This window comes from Corvus kubaryi, unplaced genomic scaffold (genome assembly GCF_017639235.1).
Source record: "Corvus kubaryi isolate FWS band 111438036 unplaced genomic scaffold, C.kubaryi_AGA036_p1.0 37352, whole genome shotgun sequence".
Classification (NCBI taxonomy): domain Eukaryota; kingdom Metazoa; phylum Chordata; class Aves; order Passeriformes; family Corvidae; genus Corvus; species Corvus kubaryi.
The window spans coordinates 2,322,201-2,328,452 of NW_024581114.1; the positions used below are offsets into that span (position 1 = coordinate 2,322,201).

General features: G+C 46.7%; 1 protein-coding gene across 2 annotated transcripts in view; it reads right to left on the reverse strand.

Moving 5' to 3' along the window:
• Positions 1-4,308, reverse strand: part of CUNH1orf159 (chromosome unknown C1orf159 homolog) — a 15,568-nt gene extending 11,260 nt beyond the window's left edge. The window contains exons 1-3 of one of the 2 annotated variants that reach the window (XM_042032127.1): positions 4,230-4,308; positions 2,914-3,022; positions 1,081-1,208 (exon numbers count right to left, since the gene is read on the reverse strand). The gene's annotated coding sequence lies outside the window, so the exon portion shown is untranslated. Of the gene's footprint in view, positions 1-1,080; positions 1,209-2,913; positions 3,026-4,229 lie in introns of both variants that reach the window. The other variant, XM_042032126.1, reaches the window with a different exon arrangement.
• Between the last annotated feature and the right edge of the window lie 1,944 nt (positions 4,309-6,252).

The following is a 6,252-nucleotide window of genomic DNA, read 5'->3' on the forward strand; positions in this document are numbered from 1 at the left end:
GAAAAAACATGGGTCTGGATAAAAATCAGGAAGAAATTCAAATTATTTATTAATAAAAGGGGGGGAAAATAAGGGGGGGGAAAATAAGGGGGAAAAGGGAAAAAGCCAAGGAAAAGGCACCACCTCCCACTTGATCTGCAGCTGCTGAGCCACTCCCTGTGTCAACAAAATAAACCTGCCTGTCCTCCAGGAAATAATGCTGCAAGGCATTCCAGGCTTGGATTGACTCCTCCAAAAACCAGCATTTAGGAAAAAAAATGTATTTTTTATATCATAAATAAAACATGGGGACTGAAAAAATCCTTTTTTCTAAGGGGGAAGTACCTGAAAAAAGCCTTTAACTGGAGAACTCCTTTAGTGCCTCGTTTCACACCCCAAAAATTGGTTCCTATAAAAATCCACCGGAGGAGTTTTTAGAATCCTGCCAAAGAAGTGTCCTGAGCCCTTGGCAAGTCGTTTTTCTGAAGGAAAAAAAAAAATCATGGAGCAGCTCCTATAATTAATTTCCTGATTTTTTTTTTTTAATTAAATCATTTCCACCCCGCCCCCATCTTCAAAATCAGATTATTCAGCTCGGTGGGGGGAAATTAGGATGATCTCCTGCTCTCCCTGAAAGCTCCAAGCTCCTGAAAATCCTACTCCAAACTCACAATTCCAACTGATTTTTTCCAGTGGGAATCGGGGCAGAACAGGGAAAGCTGGCACTGCCACCATCCCTCCCAACTGAAGCCCAATAATGTTAATTATGATCTCAATTTAAGCAGGATGTGCTCAGGGATGGGTGCATTTTAACCACACACAGAGTTTGCTTTGTTCTCCATCCGTTTTCCATCATTTATCTTCAGGAATGAGATGAAAAATGAAAGAGTTCCTCTGGGGGAAAACAATTGGGAGTGGGTAAAAATGTTTTATAAATATTTTTAATAAACTTCTCATTGATTTGGAGGCTCTGAAGAGATTTTTGTCAATACCTGATTATTAAAATAGCTGGGAAGAGCAAGAAAACACAGATGAGGAAGGAGTATTTATTAGAAAAGATATTAAAATTAAATTATTGTTTAAACAATAGATTGCTCTTACCTAGAAAAATAACGCTGAGGAACAAGCCATAATAATATTTGTGGGAAAAAATCACTTTTAAATGCCAGATCCTCCTCCTGGTGAAGACAAACAGCTCAATCAGCTCAACATTGGTTGGATTTCCATCCCTAAAATAAATCAGGACACAATCAAGAGCTGCATTGATGATTTTTGGCCCTGCAGCTGTCCCAGCTACTGGATCAAAGCAGCAGCCAATAATTTTTATTTCCATTAGACAGAGACAATATTTAAACATTTTATTGATCTGGAGCTGTTGGGGGTTTTATTGACCCAGTTCTAAAGCAAAGCTGAGCTCAAAAAGCTGCTGTAAAGCTTCTGAACACAGAAAATATTGGTTATTTTTTACTTAATTTACATTTTACTCCAAGCCCCACAATTATTTCTTCACAGCCTGGTGGATTCTCTATCAGGCAGTAATAATTAGCAGCTTATTTACATACTATACAAATTAAATCTCTGTGGATGAGGCAGAAATTCAAGCCAGGGATGGGACACTAAAGATTGGATTTTTTAGGGTCATGCCCATAAAAAAAATCAGACAGATTCAAGTATCTGTATTTTTAAAATGCAATAATGTGGAAAAAGATATCAAATATTCCTCAAATCACACCTCAGGAAGGCTGGGAAGAGCTTGTGAACTCTAACAGGGAATAAATCCAGCATGGAACTTCCAGGACAGCAAATTCCAGCAGGGAATTCAGCTTTTAATGGGTCTCACTCCTCAAAACCACAGAAGGAACTACTCCTTTTAGTGTCTTCTGGTCAAACACAACATTCTGCTGCCATCCTGGATGAGGTTTTACCTCATAATTTGAAATTGAAAGAGGGAAAAAAAGCCCTAAAACCTTCAAGAGATTCAGGAGCCACCAACGCTAAAGAGAGGAGGGGAAGGTTTAGCTTTGAAATGAGGTGTGAGGTGGGGTTTGGATGGGAAACTGGGAAGGATTTCTTCCCTGTGAGGGGTTGGGATGGAATTCCCAGAGAAGCTGGGGCTGCCCCCATCCCTGGGAGTGTCCCAGGCCAGCTTGGAGCACCCTGGGATGGCAGAAAGCGGATCTGGATGAGTTTCAATTCCCTCCAACCCATCCCATCCCACGATTCTGTGCTACACAAATCCCATCAGGATCAAACACCCACAGCAAAACCATTTCCCCCCCTTAAAATATGTCCCACGTTTGGCAGCGTTTTCCCTGTGGATAATGGCAAAAAAAAAATAAAAATAAAAAGAGACAGAACGCCAGGCAAAAGCTGCTGCCCAAATTAGAAAATATTTCTGCCTCGGTGTTTTCCTGCCAGCACCGTTTGGGGAAGGCAGACGCCGGAATTCAAGCAAGGATTTCACACCCTGAGTGTCACGTTTGAAACAAATCCCGAATCTCTGTCAGCTCGGATCCCCAGTGCCACAAAACACTGAAATTAAACCACATCGAGGCTCACTCAGGGAATTCTGCCTCTTGTTGCATCTCAAAAGCAACACAACCAACTCAGCGACACCGAGGTTTTTTTCCTCCCACTCCTGGAAGCAAAATGCTTTCATTGATCTTTACACTTTCCATTCTTTCTGCTGCAATATCAGCATCTTTCTTGCCTAAAGTGTTGCTGGAGCTTGGGAATTACTTCAGCAGCTGGGAAAGGATGGAAGTGAAGAGAAACTCTGCCTGAATTCCAGGTGGTTTCATAATTCCCTGGGCTTGAAACCGCATCGCACCCGAAGCCTTCTTAACTCTGAGGTGACAAAGCTGAGAGCAGAACCAGAGGGGGTGTAAAAGCTGAAGAATCCAAGGGGTTTCCAAAGCTGAAACTCTCACTCACCAGCTCCTCCAGGCTCCCAGGAGCCCTCTGCACCTTGCCCAGCTCCCAGCACACACCTGAGGGTTGTGGTTTGCTGCTCATTCCCCTCTGCAGCTGTTTCACAATGAACCTGCTGTGCCAGAGACAGATAAAGGTTGGAACAAAACAATCTTTTATCAATCCCAGCTCGAGGAGGACTCGTTTTTCCAGCTTTGAGCAGAGCTCCGATCCTGCCCTTCCAGCGCTGGGATTTTGCAACAGCAGCCAGCAATTAAAACCTCAGTGCTGCAGACAATGAGAGCCACCTTAAGCCAGGCTTTGCTGCAAAAGCTGCTCCACACCTGCCCTGAGCAAACATTAATTAGTATTTGCTGCTGGGACACGTTCTGCTCTTCCAGCACTCGGTGCAGCCTGAGAAATCGGGAGGAGGAGGGAATGTTCTCCAGGGAAAAAGGCTGTGGGAATGGGATAAGGGAATGGTTTGGGTTGCAAAGGGTTTAAAGGTCATTCAGTGCCATGGGCAGGGACACCTTTCACTGACCCGGGTGGCTGCAAGCCCCGACCAAGCTGGCCTTGGACATTGCCAGGGATAGGGCATCCATGGAATAACCAGTGCCAGGGCCTCAGCACCCTCACAGGGAGGAATTTCTTCCCAACATCCTACCTAAACCCACTCTCTTTCACTTTGAATTCATTCCCCTTTGTCCTGTCACTCCATCCCTTGGAAATACTCCCTTTCCAGCTCTCCTTGCAGCTCCTCCAGGCACTGGAAGGCCTCAGTGAGGTCACCCCAAAACTTTCTTTCTCCAGGCTGAACAATCCCAGTGTTTTTATGGCAAATTTTGGGGGGGGTTTCACCCCTAAGCGGTGCACCAAAAAATCCGTATTACTGGGGTATGTGTTTGGGGGAAGTTTAGCCAAGAAAAATACACCAAAACAATAACGCCAAATACCTACAACTCCAAAAATCTGAGATTGGTAAAAAAACTGTATTAGACCGAGTTAATTTATTAGGAAATAAAGCACCCAAAGTTTCAGTGGGGGCATGAGAAGGAGAGGACTCCTTTCCGAACGCACCAGGAACCAGCTGGCCCCAAAAGCGCTGGGCAAGGAGAAGGAACGAGGGGCGATTTTTTTTATCCTAAAGCCAAACCCCTTCCGACCCCCCTGGCGCCAGGATCGGGGACTTCTCCCTGGAGAACTCGGTGGATCCATCAGCCGCCACTGCCCACCCCGGCTCTCCGCGAACAATGGGGCCCCACCCAGCGCTCGCCGCCCGTCCCGAGAGTCGCCGCCCGTTCCCGTTCCCGTTCCCACTCCAGTCCCCTCCTCCTCACCTGAGGGCTCCCCTGAGCATCCCCCCGGCACCGCCGAGGTTCCCGTTCGTACCCCCCGCCCTCCGCCGGCGCCCTGCCCGCTGCGCCCCGCGGCACCCTGGGAGTTGTAGTCCGGCGGCCACCGCCCGCCGCGCCGCTTCGGCGAGAGGTTGCTCCGCCCCGAACTACAAATCCCAGTAGCCCCCGCGGCGCGCCCCACCTGCGCCACGCTCCCCGCAGGTAAATACGCGCTCTCAGCCTTTTCGCGCGGCGCCGCGGCGCCTGCTGGGAAAACGAGTCCCGCACCGCAGGCCGGGCGCGGGGGCGGCGAGGTTCCGCACTACAACTCCCGGCGTACCCCGCGCGGGCGCCGCCATTTTACGCGTTGCCTGGCAACGCTGACGCGGCGGGAGGGAGGCGGCGGCGGCGGGGTCGAGGCCTTTGCGCCCAAAAATCCTTCGGGAGCGCCTGGAAATTCGGGGAAAATTGGGAACAGCTGGCCCAGATGTGGCTGCCCCATTCCTGGGAGTCCCCCAGGCCAGCTTGGACGGGGTTTGGAGCAACCTGGAATAGTAGGAGGTGTCCCTGCCCATGGCAAGGGGTGGGACTGGATGGGATTTAAAATCCCTTCCCACCCAAACCATTCCATAATTCCATGAAGGAAACCACTGCGGGAATTTTCCTGCAGGAAGAGTAGGATCTCTCAGCAAAACTAAGATTTGAAGCGGGAGGCAGCATAAAAACTGTACTTCTGACCTCGAATCTTCACCTTTGTGCAAAAAAGTTGCCTCCTTTTGAAGAGGAGAATTAAAATTTGTCCCAAGTTTTTTGTAAAAAAACCAAAATTAAAGATATAAACAATGCCAAACATCATCTGGGTAAAGATGCCTGGGGTTTTTTTTAAAGATTTTGTCATATTTAAATTCTTTGATAGTTCCTGGGCCACTTAATGGAAGAAACTCGTTGAATGTAATGAAGAATAAAACTATTTTCCAAGAAACAGTTTCCTTGCACGTTTCTATAACTGTGCAGAGGAACACTAAAAGCAGCTCTTCACAAATCTCATCTGGTCCTGCAGGAAACCTCCGATTTTCTAAAATTTTCCCAAGTAATTTCAATGTTTCAGAGCAGAACCTTGACCCTGAGAGGAGGACTGAAGAAATCAGCAGGAAATAACTTTTGGATGCAGCAGCTGGGGAGTTTTTCCTCCAAAGCGGGGATTTAGGATATAATTCTGGTCTAAATGAATCCCCTCTTTGCTGAAGAGAGATGAAAGCAAAATGCAGCTTCTGAGAAACACAGAGAGAGGGTGGGGAAAGTGCTGAAAGTGCAGAGAATGATCAGAATTGGTTTCATTTACTCTGCACATTCACTGAGCATTTCATTCTCAAAGGCCTCCGAATCCAGTGAGTTCTGGGTGCCAAAACCACCCAGAAAATTGAGTTGTGACCGAGGGTTTGGAGTTAAAAGCGCTGCTTCATCTCAAAATAAAATTCAGCTTTATCTCTTTATGAATTAAGCCCCTTTTTTTTTGCCTTTTTATCCTGCTCATGAGCTGTCAAATTCAGAGCCAGGCAAACAAATTTATCTCCTCCTTGGCTTTATTCCATAAAAGCGTCGCTTGAAATTCGCTCCGCAGCTCCTTAAGGTTCTTGTGATCCTTTCCCACCCCTTTTAGCAGCGCTCCACTATTTTTTTTGGTGGGATTTTTCTTGCCTAAAGGATCCAATGCCTGCAAGGATTTGTGGTTTAAATCCTGAACGAATCATTTAGGGCCTCTCATACAAATTTATTGACGTTTCTCCACTACAAAACTCAAGTTTCTTCCTCCCCAACACCTGCAGGGCAAGATTTGCCAGAGGAGGAAATTCCAGACCCCAATTCCTTTTCCTTTTCTAATTTTTAGGGAGAGAAAGCAATCCCAGACCTGAGGTTTTTTCCCAATTTTTAGGGACACAAGGCAATTCCAGACCCCAATTTCTCCTTCCCTTTGCTTATTTTAGGGAGGGAAAGCAATCCCAGACCTGTTTTTTTCCAAGTTTTA